Here is a 17,058-nt window from a genome sequence, read left to right as displayed (position 1 = left end):
AGACAAAACTGAAGGGAAAATGCACCAAGAACAAGCAGGAACTGAAGACAGTTGCAGTAGAGGCCCAGCAGAGCATCACCAGGGATAAAACCCAGTGTCTGGTGATGTCTATGCATTCAAGACTTTAGGCTGTAGTTGACTGCAAAGGATTTGCAACCAAGTATTAAAAAGTGGAAGTTTGATGAATGATTGTTAATCTGTCCCATTACTTTTAGTCCCTTAAAAAGTGTGAGGCACATATACAAACTGTTGTAGATCCTACACTGTTCACCTGATTTGGATGTAAATACCCTCAAATTAAAGCTGAAAGTCTGCAGTTAAAGCACATCTTGTTTGTTTCATTTCAAATCTATTGTGGTGGTGTATAGAGCCAAAAAAGTTTAGAATTGTGTCGATATCCCAATATTTATGGACCTGACTGTAGCTATTGGTCACTCTTCCATGTGTTTGTATTATGTTTTAAAGTGGTTGTAAAGTTTTTTTGTTTAAATCACATGTTATACTTACCTGCCCTGTGCAATGGTTTTGCACAGAGTGGCCCCGAACCTCCTCTTCTGGGATCCTCAACCAGCGATATTGGCTCCTCCTCTCTTGTGTCTGCCCCCATAGTTTTACTGCTAGACAATGCAGTATAATGCAGTATATTATAGAAAATTACCTAAAAAAAAACATAGCATAATATAACATTTTCCTCCACTTACATGTCAGATTATAATCTAATACAGCCTTTCTCAACCAGGGTTCTGTGGAAACCCAGAGTTTCTCCAGCATTTTCTAGGGGTTCCTTGGACCATGGGCAATTTCTGCTTCTCAGAAAATTAACAACTGACACCAGTTTTCTTTTTAGCTATATGTAGGGGATGGGGGGCATTTTTCCCACTGACCACCAATGTAAGGAGCATTCTTGCTAGTGACCATCATGCTAATGTATCGTAAGCTGTAGATATAGCAATAATTAGCAGGGACTCCCTGAGAGTTATTTCAAGAGTTCATCAATATTAAAAGGGTTGAGAAAGGCTGATCTAATTTTTCTATATACTATAGATTTTTCCAGATTTGATTCACCGCTTGTATCTATCTAGAAACTGAATGCAGAATTTCTATCTGTGGCATGGATCTGACATTTCAACATCATCTTTGAATTTGAACTTCTTGTCATATGCTGAAGGAGGGGGTACAGAATTTTTGTGCTATGTGCCGTAGATTGAAATACAGTGCCTTGAAAAAGTATTCATACCCCTTGAAATTTTCCACATTTTGTCATGTTACAATCAAAAACGTAAATGTATTTTATTGGGATTTTATGTGATAGACCAACACAAATTGACACATAATTGTGAAGTGGAAGGAAAATGACTAATGGGTTTCAAAAATTTTTACAAATAAATATGTGAAAAGTGTGGCGTGCATTTGTATTCAGCCCTCCTGAGTCAATACTTTGTATAACCACCTTTCGCTGCAATTACAGCTGCAAGTCTTTTTGGGGATGTCTCAACTAGCTTTGCACATTCGCACATCTAGAGAGTGCCATTTTTGTCCATTCTTCTTTGCAAAATAGCTCAAGCTCTGTCAGATTGGATGTAGAGCGTCTGTGAACAGCAATTTTCAAGTCTTGCCAAAGATTCCCAATTGGATTTAGGTCTGTACTTTGATTGGGCCATTGTAACACGAGTATAGTTTCATCTAAACCATTCCATTGTAGCTCTGGCTGTATGTTTAGGGTCATTTTCCCTAAATGGCATTGGCAGGGGACGGGCTTCCTATATATGCTGAGGTCACATGCTGCTGGGGAGGAGTAGTCGACTGGGTGACGTGAGGAATGGAATGCTAGACAGCCGCAGAAGCACACCCCCATCTGGGGGGGTTGGGATTGCAGGAGGAGGCCCGGGGAGAAATGTGAGGGAACATTGCCTTTACACGGTCACTGGCAATGTCTCTGTCACCACACGGTCGGTGGCAGGGAACTCCTGGAGCAGAGGGGCAGGAGAAGCTGTCGGAACGCATGGTCCTCATCAAGGACCCAGGGCTGGAAGGTTGGAAGGTCGGTGAGTTTTACCACAGTGGATGGCTGGAGGATGTGCCAGGGATTCTGTAAGGGAACTCTTCTTTTTCATGGTCACTAGGGTTGTCCGATACCACTTTTCTAGGACCGAGTACAAGTACCGATACTTTTTTCAAGTACTCGCCGATACCGAATACCGATACTTTTTGTCACGTGACAGTGTTTTTTTTTTTTTAACAGTGCTTTTTTTTTGGGGGGGGGGAAGGGGGTGAACGGTGTATGTGTGTGTTTTTTTTTTTTTAATTTACAATTTTTATTTTTTACAATAATTTTTTTAAATTCTTTATTGCAATATGTGTTTTTTTTTTGTTTTTTTTTGTTTTTTTAATCAGCCCTGTTGGGGGGCTTTGGTGAGATATCAGAGGTCTTAACAGACCTCTGATATCTCCTCCTTGAGACAGAGAAAGAGACAGAGGATAGAGATTCCCCAGTCCCTTTCTCTGCAGCCTCAGCTGCACTGAAAATGAGTGGAGAGAAGACAGCGGCTCCTCTCCATTCATAAACTGACACATCGTAATCACAGGAGATTACAATGTTTCAGTTATTTGAATGGACAGAGTCAGCTGACTCTGTCCATTCACAAAGGAAGGAGGAGGAGGACGGCGGAACGGAGGGGGAGAACGGAGGGGGACAGAGAAGGAGAGGGGAACGGAGGGGACAGCGGAGAGGCACAGCAGAACGGAGGGGGCAGCGGAGGGGGACAGAAAAGGAGAGAGGAACGGAGGGGACAGTGGAGGGGGACAGAAAAGGAGAGAGGAACGGAGGGGGACAGCGGAGGGGGACAGAGGAACAGAGGGGGCATGGAGGAGGATGCAGTGACAGTCAGCGGTGAGCGATCACCGCTGTATGTCACTAAAGCAGCTGAAAGCCGCTGGGGGAGAATCTTGTAACTCCCCCATGCGCCGATCACTGCTGACTTCCAGGTATCGGGGGAAGCATCGGGAGCATTTGCCCGAGTACAAGTACTTGGGCAAATGCTCGGTATCGTTGCCGATACCGATACTAGTATCGGTATCGGGACAACCCTAATGGTCACTAGCAGAGTCTTTATCATGCACACGGTGGATGGTGAAGAGTCCTGGATCAGAGAAGAGAAAGTGGGTCAGTGTGGCCGGGGAACACATGATTTGCAAGTTGGACTGGCTGGGAGAAGTAGTCCATTTCCTAGAAGATAGACTTTAACCTACTAGGCCACCGGGGTTAGGTTCTGCAGGCCTCAGGCCTAGTAGCAGTGAGTCACCAGAGCCAGTAGAGGGGCTTATTCAGAGTGCGTTCTTCATACCCATTAGAAGAGGATGTGTTGTACCCTAGTGCAAGGAGAAGCAAGTTTGGGCAGGTGGTGAAGAGAAATAAGACCATTACTTTTACACGGTCAAAAGTGATATTTCTGTCCCTCACACGGTGATGGATGGAGAACTCTTAGTAACAGCAGTCTTCATAGGAGATGCAGAGGGAGTAACAGTCTGCAGGGAGCTGCAGGAGAAGATTTCTACTTAGTCAAGTGTTCACATTCAATCTTCAGGCTCTAAATATGATCAAAGTATATCGAAACCTGTAAATATGAAGCAAAGATTAATTCTATGGGCATCCCATATCCCAATCCCTATCCAAAATGTACCCCCCCAATAAAACAACAAAAACAAAGCTCATAAATGATTGTTTATTGTCTCTGGAAAGAATGCATGAAGTCTGGCAGTGGGGTGATTTGGCGGATTGTTTGTCAGTAGTGCTAACACCATGGCTGCACTTGGAGGTCCCACCGAGATCTGCCTTCATGGTTAACCCGCTGGCCGTCTCCCTTAGCAACCTCAAAAGCCAAGGAAGACTTTGCCCGTTTTGCCAAGTTTTGGGGGTACAACTAGGGAAAAGACTATGTTTGCTCTAAAATTGACTTTTGCCACATGTCATTGCCCATAGCAACCAAATGCAGAATTGTTGCCAAGTGTCGTTGCCCATAGCAACTGTCCAGGATCAGCGCTGCCATCACGCCCCTGCACTCAGTTGTTTTATGGACACTCACTACTAAAAAGAAAAAAAGCCCTACAACCAGTGACTTTAACCTTGTGCTATCACCCATGGCAACCACGGCGAGCGATCGCGCACCGGATTACAAATATGTAAAGCGCTCTGCATGGCGCGGGCATTGCTCACTGCATTGCAGAGAAGATAAAAATGTTGTGGCTTTATTAATCCTGCTTAACACAGTAAAGGGAGTTGAAGATGTCTGCTGTTGCCCCTAGTAACGGTATGCAAAGAGGGGGTGTCTTTGACGGGATGCTGCACAGTCAGTCCCACACAGTAGGATATCATGGAAGAGAGACTTTACTTTGTTAATGGTTGTCGCTGTATAGTTTGCTGCTTTCAGTCTGCTCTGTGACGCAGTTTTTTAAAAATAAACCTGAACAGTGCCTGCAATTCAACAGCGCCAGCCACCAGGTGTCACTCTGGCACACACTGAAAATGTTTGCTTACAGTTCCTCGCATGCTGAACCAATGAGCGTGTGGGTGGAGCCACGCCCCAGCGGTGGACTAGAAAGAACTCAGCATGCTACACGCCAGACACGAGGCGAAAGAAGATGGCTGAGGGTGACCGGAGAGTACCCGCTATGCAGCGACTATCTAATGTGCAGGACCGGGTGCTAATTGATAACGGCATCTACTTAGAACTTTCAGGGGGACTTGCTTTTGGAGTGATCGGAGGAGTGGAGCTGCTGTGCATGCTATGTATGTTCCAGGCGCCATTTGCCAACCATTGGAGTCAGTGCCTGGGCCCGGTGTGGTCACTTTGGGGATCCACTAACCCGCCTAGGCAAGATATTACAATACAGTCAGGTCCATAAATATTGGAACATCGACACAATTTTAATCTTTTTGGCTCTATACACCACAATGGATTTTAAATGAAACGAACAAGATGTGCTATAACTGCAGACTTTCGGCTTTAATACAAGGGTATTTACATCCAAATCAGGTGAACGGTGTAGGAATTACAACAGTTTGTATATGTGCCTCCCACTTTTTAAGGGACCAAAAGTAATGGGACATATTAACAATCATCCATCAAACTTTTACTTTTTAATACTTGGTTGCAAATCCTTTGCAGTCAATTACAGCCTGAAGTCTGGAACGCATAGACATCACCAGACGCTGGGTTTCATCCCTGGTGATGCTCTGCCAGGCCTCTACTGCAACTGTCTTCAGTTCCTGCTTGTTCTTGGGGCATTTTCCCTTCAGTTTTGTCTTCAGCAAGTGAAATGCATTTTCAGGGTCAGGTGATTGACTTGGCCATTGCATAACATTCACTTCTTTCCCTTAAAAAACTCTTTGGTTGCTTTCGCAGTATGCTTCGGGTCATTGTCCATCTGCACTGTGAAGCGCCGTCCAATGAGTTCTGAAGCATTTTGCTGAATATGAGCAGATAATATTGCCCGAAACACTTCAGAATTCATCCTGCTGCTTTTGTCAGCAGTCACATCATCAATAAATACAAGAGAACCAGTTCCGTTGGCAGTCATACATGCCCACGCCATGACACTACCACCACCATGCTTCACTGATGAGGTGGTATGCTTTGGATCATGAGCAGTTCCTTTCCTTCTCCATACTCTTCTCTTCCCATCACTCTGGTACAAGTTGATCTTGGTCTCATCTGTCCATAGGATATTGTTCCAGAACTGTGAAGGCTTTTTTAGATGTTGTTTGGCAAACTCTAATCTGGCCTTCCTGTTTTTGAGGCTCACCAATGGTTTACATCTTGTGGGGAACCCTCTGTATTCACTCTGGTGAAGTATTCTCTTGATTGTTGACTTTGACACACATACACCTACCTCCTGGAGAGTGTTCTTGATCTGACCAACTGTTGTGAAGGGTGTTTTCTTCACCAGGGAAAGAATTCTTCGGTCATCCACCACATTTGTTTTCTGTGGTCTTCCGGGTCTTTTGGTGTTGCTGAGCTCACCGGTGCGTTCTTTCTTTTTAAGGATGTTCCAAACAGTTGATTTGGCCACACCTAATGTTTTTGCTATCTCTCTGATGGGTTTGTTTTGTTTTTTCAGCCTAATGATGGCTTGCTTCACTGATAGTGACAGCTCTTTGGATCTCATATTGAGAGTTGACAGCAACAGATTCCAAATGCAAATAGCACACTTGAAATGAACTCTGGACCTTTTATCTGCTCCTTGTAAATGGGATAATGAGGGAATAACACACACCTGGCCATGGAACAGCCGAGCAGCCAATTGTCCTATTACTTTTGGTCCTTTAAAAAGTGGGAGGCATATATACAAACTGTTGTAATTCCTAAACCGTTCACCTGATTTGGATGTAAATACCCTCAAATTAAAGCTGAAAGTCTGCAGTTAAAGCACATCTTGTTTGTTTCATTTCAAATTCATTGTGGTGGTGTATAGAGGTAAAAAGATTAGAATTCTGTCAATGTCCCAATATTTATGGACCTGACTGTATCAACCCGCTCACAGGACTTTGCACACTGCATCCGCAGGATACTCTGAGGGCCAGAGAGGACCAAGGATCACTCACCAATGATGGAGAAGAGCGGCCGACAGGTGCGTCCACCCCAGAGTTCAGGGACATAAGTGAAACAGAGTCTGCTGTGAAAACCCGCGGCCTGGCCAGGGGACCGGAGGCTGTAGGAGTCAGCGTGCGGCCTTCGGATGACATCCTTGAAGAGCCGGCCTCCAGTAAATCCCTTGCTATGCCCGTCCGGAAGGAGCCCATGCTGCAGGGAGGAGAAACTACAGGTGAGCTGGATGTGGTGAGCAAGGGCCAGGTCATTGATTGGGGCTCACCCAGAGTGTTGGAACGGTTCGGGTCAGTGGAGAAGTTGTTCTCTTGGTCCTCCCCTGAAGAGGGCTCCAGTGAGGAAGAATGGGAGACCGGGGATTCCCTACCTGTTGATACCTCACCTGATGCACTGGATGAACCACACGGACCTCAATATGTTCCAGTAGAACTTTTAGTAGTCAGCCTTCCACCACCAAGACCAGGGCACCCACCTACAGACAATGGGCCATCAAGGCCTCAGGTGTCTGCGTCCTGCCTGGAAGAGGAAAAGTTAAGGAGCTACCCTAGTTCTCAAGGTTCCAGCGGGAAGCACAAAGAAGGGTTGCCTTGGAGTGGGGCTATGACTATCCTTATGTCCCAACCCAGACCATGAACATTGATAGCTCATGGGGGAAGTGGGAGGATGACATGGTTTGGGATTTTCTGCATGTTCCCAAGCCGCTCCGGGTGCCAGAGGGTGAAGTTTGGGCCCGGTTCAAGGACATTAAGCGAGAATGGAGCTTGGGACGTGCAATCAACAGAGACCGGGTTCTGATTGTGAAGGTGGGTCAGCCTCCTAGGAGCCATTCGGTCTCAGTCAGAGGGGAGGGGGATGTTCGGAGGAGGTTGCCAGATATCCGGTTCTTTGAGTAAGGACTGCTGTGTTGTGCAGCCCACATGGAGCCAGCCACCAAAACTGCAAGGACAGGGCAGGGTTTGGGTGGTATTCCCCAATGACACTGTGAAAATTTACGGAGACAGCTTTTGCCTGCCACCCAGGGTGCCTGATAGGACGGTCAATTATCATGGACACCAGGGTGCACTGTCTCTGTTAAACCCTCCTGCTACCTGACATTTGGGCGGGGCGCCTCCAACTAGGAGCAACCGGAAGGGTTCATTTTATCCTATTTGAATATTGGCATGTCTGTTTAGGCTGCACTCTGCAGGAGGTCTCTAGGACTCCTTTTGAGGGAGTGACAGTCCTAGCAGGGAATCACATGCCACTTCTGGTCTATTTCAAAGAAAAAAAATATGTTTTATTCACCTAGTAGAGGATGATAATCCCCTCTATCTGGTGAATAGCGTGCAGTGTATAGTTAGTGTATAGTTAGATTGTGTGTGTGTTTTGTCTTCTCTTAGGTTCGTAAGAGATGGGACGGCTGTCCATCTTCCTCATGGGATCACAGATGAAGACTTGTGGTAGGCAGAGTATTCCTCCCACGGGAGCAATGATCTGTCTCCACTTGTATGGAAATAGCTACAGGGACCTGTAGGCTAGGATGTGTGTATAAAATGTACAATGTAAATATATGAACAGTGTATGTACTATATTTTTGTACTTTTATACAAAATTCCCCTTCCAAGTTGTTACCCTTTTCCCCATCCAACCAAATTTTATGGGATGCCCTTTACTCCTGGGCCCAGGAGGTATTTTTGTAAATTGTTTTCCACAGCTGAGGACAGCTGTGATTTTGGTGGGGGTGAATGTAGCACCCTCTACCAGAAGGTAGGTGCTAGTAAGGGTTGTTTTACTTGGTTTGTTCAGCACAGGCAAATTTAGGCAGGCCTATGCTGCAAGCTAGGCCTGTTTGTTTTGATCTTGGGGCTGGGAGTGGTTAGCGTAGCAGTGGGTGTAACCACCTGTGCTCCAGTTCTGAGGCACCTCCCCTGCTTCCAGGGAGAATGTTCTGGAAGAGGAGGCTGGGCCTAGTGCTGGAGTGGCAGGCAGCACATGTGGGAGCCCTGACCAATCCTTAACTGGCATTGGCAGGGGGCGGGCCTCCTATATATGTTGAGGTCACATGCTGCTGGGGAGGAGTAGTTGACTGGGTGACATGAGGAATGGAGTGCTAGACAGCCGCAGGAGCACACCCCCATCTGGGGGGGGTGGGATTGCAGGAGGAGACCCGGGGAGAACTGTGAGGGAACATTGCCTTTACAAGGTCACTGGCAATGTCTCTGTCACTACACAGTCAGTGGCAGGGAACTCCTGGAGCAGAGGGACAGGAGAAGCTGTCGGAATGCATGGTCCGGTAAAGTTCCACATCAAGGACTCAGGGCTGGAAGGTGGAAGGTCAGTGAGTGTTACCACAGTGGATGGCTGGAGGATGTGCCAGGGATTCTGTAACGGAACTCTGCTTCTACATGGTCACTAGCAGAGTCTTTATCATGCACACGGTAGATGGTGAAGAGCCCTGGATCAGAGAAGAGACTGTGGGCATGTGTGTGTCAAATCAGTGTGGCCGGGGAACACATGGTTTGCAAGTTGGACTGGCTGGGAGCAGTAGTCCATTTCCTAAAAGATAGACTTTAACCTACTAGGCCTCCGGGGAGAGGTTCTGCAGGCCTCAGGCCTAGTAGCAGTGAGTCACCAGAGCCAGTAGAGGGGCTTATTCAGAGTGAATTCTTCATACCCATTAGAAGAGGATGTGTTATACCCTAATGTAATTACAAGTTGTGCAGGAGGAAACCAAGAGTGCAAGTAGAAGCAAGTTTGGGCAGGTGAGAACTAAGACCATTGCTTTTACACGGTCAAAACTGATGTTTCTGTCCCTCACACGGTGATGGATGGAGAACTCTTATGCTGTGTACACACGATCGGAAATGCCGCCAGCAAAACTCTGATGAGAGCTTTTTGTCGGAAAATGCGACCATCTGTATGCTCCATCGGTCTTTTTCTGGCGAAATTCCAGCCAGCAAAAGATTGAGAGAATGTATTTTTCCTATCCGAAAATGTGATCGTCTGTATGCAATTCGGACGCGCAAAAAAACACGCATGCTCAGAATCTGGTAAAACGAGCGTTCGTAATGGAGATAGCACATTTGTCACGCTGTCAATTTTTGGATCTTTTAAGGCAGCACATTCTTTTGTTCTTTATAATGCTAGAAGAATTAATTTGTTTTGCTGCTGATATTCACACAGAGTTTTCATAAACTTATTTCTTTATTATTTCTCGTGATCTCCTGAATAATCTTTTTTGTTTTTAAAGCCAGATCTCCATAATAATGTTTAGAATTATTTTTATAGTCATTTTTCTTTAATCAAGATCTCCTGTTTTTTGATTATTTTTTAATTATTTTCTAGTGATCTCCATATTTTTTTTTTTGTGTGTCAAGTTTCCACAACAACATTATTATCTTGTATTTTTAAAGCTCAAGGAGGTTGGTTGTTGTCCCTTGTTAATTTGACATTGTATTTTTGAAATGTACCTGCCTACTCACAAACAAACTGTCCTTTTTGAAGAAAAACACATAGGCAAGTATTTTCATATACAAAAATCTACATTTATTCTGGCTCATAACAAAAAAAAGAGGAAGGCAACGCTGGAGAAACTGCTTGAATTAGCGAAGCCTTTGTACCCCAGGGCACACATCAACTCTTTGTAACTAAAAATTGGTAGCCTGAGAAGTCCATATAATAGGGAGCATAATCTGGTCTATATGTCCCCAGGCTGTGGTACTATAACAGCCTGTGTCTTCTGTCAGACCAGACTGAACCTAGTCCATCACTTTCTTTTCTTCCCTGCAGCCTTCCCTCCATGCTTCCCTGCAGCCTTCCCTTCCTTGGAGGCTGTGGCTCTGGAGGTGGACTTGTGGCAGGAGGAGGATGAGGATGGGCGAGCGCACATAAGTGCATGTTCTCACTAATTTGGCCCCTCAACCCCTTCCGAAGGGACTGAAAAATAAGATTCTCACACATGAAGCGTTGACCCTCCTCCATTTGCGGCAATTTTGCAGCTACGTAGCAGCCATAGGCCTCTTCAGAGTCGGGGGGTGTTTTCAGGGAAGCATTAGCCTCCTTAATGAGGCCCAGTGCTGCCTCCTCCACGTTACTCCTCTTCCTGGCCCTTTTTGTTGTAAGGTGGAGGAGAGGCACCTGGGATTGGGTGAGGCTACTGGGCCTGGCCACCTCCTGGATGACACTTACTCCCGTCTCCTCCTGGCTGACACTTACCCCTGCCTCCTCCTGGCTGACACTTACCCCCGCCTCCTCCTGGCTGCCACATTCCAGAGCCTCGTCCTGGCTGAGATCTTCCTGGGTATGAAAAAGGGACATACTTGTAGTTTTTGGTTCATCAATCACACACAATTTTCAGCTCATGACTGTTGCAAATTGAATGTTAATAAATAGAAAAGACTATCATTCTGAGCCCAGCATTTTTCATTCTTGTCCCAATCATTTTTGGCCCCTACTGTCTATTGATATGTCAAACACTTTTTGTTCAATCATTCGTTAGCAATAATAACATCTAGTTAACACCAAGAATTTTCGGACAATAAATATGTTCAAAAAATATTATACCTGGCTCCAGCTGGGCTCCTCAACTTCTTCCAGGATGGAAGGGCCAGGTTGGTCCTCGGAAGCCTCAGCTGGGATTGAGGGAAGGGTGGATGGAAGTGTAGAAAGTGATTCCCTGGCTTCAATCTGGTCTTCCAGAAACCGCATCCTGTTGTAGTGCCACAGACTGGGTACATACACATCCTTTGCTGCTGCTCTTGATCTCATGTAAGTCTGGACCTTATTAAGCTCCTTTCTATACGTGCTTCTCAAGCTACCAATTTTCTTATCCACAAACTCGATGTCTGCGTCGGGGACCTGCGTTTTCACAAATTGCAGCAGTTTCTCCAGCGATGCCTTCCTAGCTGGTTTATTTCGATATAAGAGGTTTTTAACCTCCCACAAATTTCTCATATCCCTGTATCTGTCTATGAACTGGCCCATAAATTCAGGGTCTTTGATTTGTTTCATATTTGCTGCAAGACAAAACACAAGACAAAAACACTAATATCAGGCTAAACTCTCCTAATCTTATCCCAATATAGGCCTCAATCTCGAATGAGTATAGGCCACTGATGTCCCAAGTTAAAATGTTACCTTCGTTATAACGTTCGGCGCTTCATCCACTCACAGATCGTGTGTATGACACACGCTTGTTAGCGTTATATATACTGCGCATGCGTGAAACTCTGCCCGCGTCGTCTGCCCCTGACGTTCTTTCTCGAATATTCCCCACCCCTTCTCTTTTGTCGTAGTGGCAGAGGAACATGGCGGAGACACAGTAGGTGCGTAATAGCAGTAACGAGGAAGAGGGAAGCCCGGACCCCAAAACGTCCCGATCCTGCAGGAGATTTAATGCCTCAAATATGGCCTTTGCAGAGATGGTGGAGATCTTGAAGAGGGCCAACTATGACGGGAAGTATGGACTGTACCTAAACCCAAATGTGAGAAAGGCCAAGATCATGACTAAAGTTGTGAAGAGCCTGCACAGGGATTTTGGGGTACGACGATCCAAGGAGCAATTGAGGAAACGCTGGTCAGACCTGAAATTGAGGGAGCAGGATCAGTACAGAAGGATCAAGAAAGTGCTTCTAAAAAGTAAGTAGTTGTCATGTGTTTGATTATTATTATTACTTGCATGCTGCTCCATGTGCGTTTCTTTACTATTGTACAGTTTAAAATGGCTACTTTCATGTTCATGGGCACAGTAATCGGTCGTAGGAAACATTGTTCGTTTGCCAACTAAATACGATGTTTTGGGCAGATACAGGGTTAACTACATTTGGTCATGCTAATTTGTATTAAAAGAAGTTTAGGACATTGTTGTCTAGATGTGTTTGAAACTAGAAAGACACATCTGGACTCAGGAGCACTAGTGTGGGACACAAGAACAAACTTTTTAGGGTGTCCCACACAGGTACTCCAGTGGATACTTGGGGTGTCTCCATGTGTGAAACTTGTCCAAAAAAGGTAAGTATTCCAGCTTTGGTAAGTGAAAAAATCATGTCTTCAGCTTGGAACTCTGCCAAAACAGACAAATGTACCCCACTTCCAAACAATGTTTCATATTCCTATTTCTGGCCTGAAATATCTGTGTGCTAAGTATACCTTTTGTTTCATTCTCATAGGGGAGAAAAGAGTCTGGACGTCTGAGGACACCAGGAAACCCCTACCTCATGAAGAAGGGGAACAGCGGATACCACAAAATATAACAAATAATTCTGCGCTACCCGAAAGAATAGGCGGCTAACACAGCTAGTGCATAAATCAGAGAACAAAATAAGTGTAGCGCTAATATGAAAAGTGGAATAGCCACATAATATGTAGCATGAAGACCATTACATCCTCAAATCAGCAAATCTAAAATGAAAATAAGAATAAAAAAGGGGGACATCAAAAAAGTATATCAAAAAGTAAAGTCCTCAATGAGTATGTGACTCATACAAAACAATGAGATGATAGTCCTCAATGAATATGTGACTTCATACGTAAAACATGTCAGTGTGCACATGACATCTGGAATGAAAGAACACCACCACCAACAATAGGGAGGCTTACCGGAACGTTTGAACCCAAAGAAACGTACGTTCAATTGGGTCAAAAAAGCTTGAGTGATAAACGGCTGATGGAGTTCCGTGGGAGTTGAAAGAAGATCCTGGGATGATCTGTAAACCGGTATGTCCCTCAGGGGTGATGCCCACAGTAGATGGTAATTACATTGGACAAGAAGGGCCACATAGTGTAATTCCGTATAAAAATGTGTACCAAATTTATTTAAAAAGAAGGAAATACACTCACATGGAAATGGATAAAAACAGAGCTGTATAGTTAAAATGGCGGCAGTGGGGTCCTACCCAACACGTTTCGTCTCCTTGGACATCGTCTGGGGGGTCCCCCCACTGCAGCCAACAGCATTTATATAGGTAATGTGGTCCCCAATTTGAGAGTCAACTCCCAATGTGTTCGGGATGTAAACAATGCCACTTCCGGTAACTAGGCAAAATGGCCACTCGGTGTGCATTCCACACCTCATTATGAGGCCTTTGCAATCATGTGCCGGAAGTGCCTCTAATAGATTGCCCCTTTTGTCCACATCAGCGGACACCACAACCTGAGGATGTGGAGGAAGGAGAGGTGGTTGAGATTGCCACCACAATAGGTAAGTGTCTGACACCACAGATTCAGGTAATAGATGTGTGCCTGCATATATATAATACATGGTGTGTATTTTTTCTTTTAGGTGATGTGCATGTTGTGGAAGAACAATCTACTCATTTCATGACTGACAGTGCACAAAGGCTAATCCAGGACATAATGTTTTGTAGTCAGGATTTAGACCTCATCAAGCAAAAAACAAATGACATAGAACAAAAACTGAAGAACATAATTGATGTACTAGAAAGAATCTAAAGAACAAAATTACACCTTTTTCTAGTTTTGGAGACCAATTGTTTTGTATTTTTTAAAACATTTTAAAAGTCAAATTTTGTAGATGCACACAGTGTGTCAACATGTGCTATCTGCCATCGGGGGATATCAATGTACGTGTTTTGTGGGTGCAACCCCTTCCTCGTAACTCAAGTAGGTGAGAGGAAGTGGTTGCACCCCCAAAACACGTCCATTGATCCCCCATGATGGAAGATAGCACATGTTGACATTAGGCATGGGATCAGGAGGGAAATCCCCAGTTTGACTCCCAATTTGTGTGCATCTTCAAAATTTGGCTTTTACAGGGGGACATCACCCCATCTGATGAAGGCAATATCAACACATTTTTGACACTATAATGTCTGATATTGCCTTCAGTTTTTCAGTGTTGAACTTTGTAAGTTCCTGAGTTGTGTATGTTATGTTTTGAAATATGCCTATTTATGTACTAAAAAAATATTTTCAAGGTAAAACTTAAAAAAAAAAAAAATTTACAAAGCACATGTGAATGTGCACGGAGTAAAAGGTTTTATACTCAACAATGTGTGGCTTCTTTTTTCAATGCTCAATACCATTTTTTGTATTAAATTGGTGTTTACAGTGACAATGGTTGTTATTTAATAATGGAAAAACCACTTGGCACTACAAATGCACTAGGAGAACCTAGGAGACAGCTAAAAGAAACACAAGTAGTAAATCAAAATCAATATTTGATCAGATCAGTTTTTTTTTTATATCTAAGATAATTACAAATTTGCTGGCATAGCAATGGCCCCCTACCCGTAAAATAATCTACATATTTTTGACGCACTTCATGGGCGCTTTGGGGGGGGCAAGCCAGGACAGCCAGTTTCCAGGGCCGTCAGTGGATTTTCAGGATGTCCGGCCTCAGGCCCAACTGAGGCAACATAATTCGAAGCATTTCTCTTCAAAAGGTTGTGAAGTATGCAGCATGCTAGAATTATGTGGGTAAGTTTGTACTCCGCCATATTTATTGCTGTAAGAAATAGGCAGAACCGGATGGCCATTATCCTAAAGGTATTCTCCACGACTCTTCTGGCTCTGGCCAGCTGGTAATAGAAAAAGCTCTTCTCCGGGATGAGGGTCCTCTGAGGGAATGGCCTCATCAGTTGATCACCCAGACCAAATGCTTCATCAGCGATAAAAACAAATGGGAGTCCTTTCACGTTCAGAAGCCACCACTCTGGAGACGTCGGTAGAACTCGGTCTGGGCAAAGACTCCACCATTCCGACAGCCGATACCACCGCAGTGTTAATTTTGATTTAGTCTTAGTGTTAGGACTAAAATGGCATTTTAGTTTTAGTCCCATTTTAGTCTTCTGCAACTGTTTTAGTTTTAGTCATATTTATGTCCTACGTTTTAGTCGTCTAAAATCTATTGGGTGTAATTAAATTGTATTGCATTAGTTAACATTTCTCTACAATTTCCAAACTCATTATATACTGCTGGAGTGAAAAATCTATTATTATCTATTATGTTATTATGTTATTATTTATGTATTGAGGTATGAACATGCACTACAGACCAGTGTTAATTTTGAAGTCATATTTCAATTTAGTTTTAGTCTTTTGACTAAAATGGCATTTTAGTTTTAGTCCCATTTTAGTCTTTTGACTAAAATTTCAATTTTAGTCATATTTTAGTCATCTCAGTTGTTTTAGTTTTAGTCGTATTTTAGTCGACTAAAATAGTATTCTTTTAGTCGACTAAAATGTTTTAGTCGTTTTATTCTACGAAATTAACACTGCACCACCGCCATCAACGCAATACTATGAAACCTCTTATAGTTAAAATAGTATGACCCCGAGTGGGGTGGTGGGACGATGTGGACGTGCTTCCCATCGATTGCCCCTCCGCAGTTGGGAAAGTCCCAATGATGAGCAAATTGGGAAGCCACAGTCTGCCATTTCTGTGGCGTTGAAGGAAACTGTGGCATCAAAAAAGAAAAAAATAAATATTAGTACTTTTGCACATAACATTGCTAGCAGATTAGACACAAACATTCTTGGCCAACATCAGTATAACATTTATTTTAAGGAGTATTTAAAGACAAAAATATAAGGTCCAGTTATCAGATTCCTCACCCCCTCTGATGGCCCATTAGAAACATTTTAGGGGGGAGAGGGTTATAAATGAGTTTTGGACCCCAAAAAAAGCCTCTGGCAACCTGAATTTAAGGACAACAATAATATTTGGGCACATTTTAGGGGGTGTTTAGGGTAAAGCACTACAATGGAGCTGACAAAATACATTGTTAAGTGACTAGGCTAGGTGTATATGGGCCCAGGATAGTATGCTGGGGAGGTTAGTGAAGGCAAATATGCATGAAGGACAAAAAGGAGCATTAAAAGCTCTCAGCATGCATGAGGACAAACGGGACATTCACAGCATATTACAATCATGGTAATTAGGGAATGATGAACGAAACACAATACATTAGCATACATGAAATACATAGAATGTGATGTTAAAGGAGAAAACTTACCCTAATATAGTCCTTCTGCAGGACCTGTATGATGGCAGAACAGGTCTCTGGGATAATGATCCCCAGAGCCTGGGTGGAGATGCCTGTAGAGAACTTGAGGTCCTGTAAACTTCTCCCCGTTGCCAAGTACCGCAACATGGCGACCAGCCTCTGCTCTGGAGTGATGGCTTGCCGCATGCAGGTGTCCTGCTTCGTAATATAAGGGGACAGCAAAGCCAACAGATGGTGAAAAAGGGGTCCCTCATCCGGAGAAAATTCCTGAAATCATCAGGGTTATTCTCCTGGATCTCACGCAGCAAAGGCATATGAGAGAATTGGTCACACTGGAGCAACCAATTCTTGGTCCATGAACCCCTCCCCACCCTGTTCATGGACTGGGCTTTGGTCAAAGCAAGAACCCCAACACCAAGCCCCTGCACAGCACGAACTCTATGACGAGCACGTACCCGCAACATGGCTTCAAAACGGTCGGCTTTTAAGAACGAAGAGAAGGCACTGAA

This window comes from Aquarana catesbeiana, linkage group LG05 (assembly GCF_042186555.1).
Source record: "Aquarana catesbeiana isolate 2022-GZ linkage group LG05, ASM4218655v1, whole genome shotgun sequence".
NCBI lineage: Eukaryota > Metazoa > Chordata > Amphibia > Anura > Ranidae > Aquarana > Aquarana catesbeiana.
Note: the sequence above shows the minus strand (reverse complement) of the source record.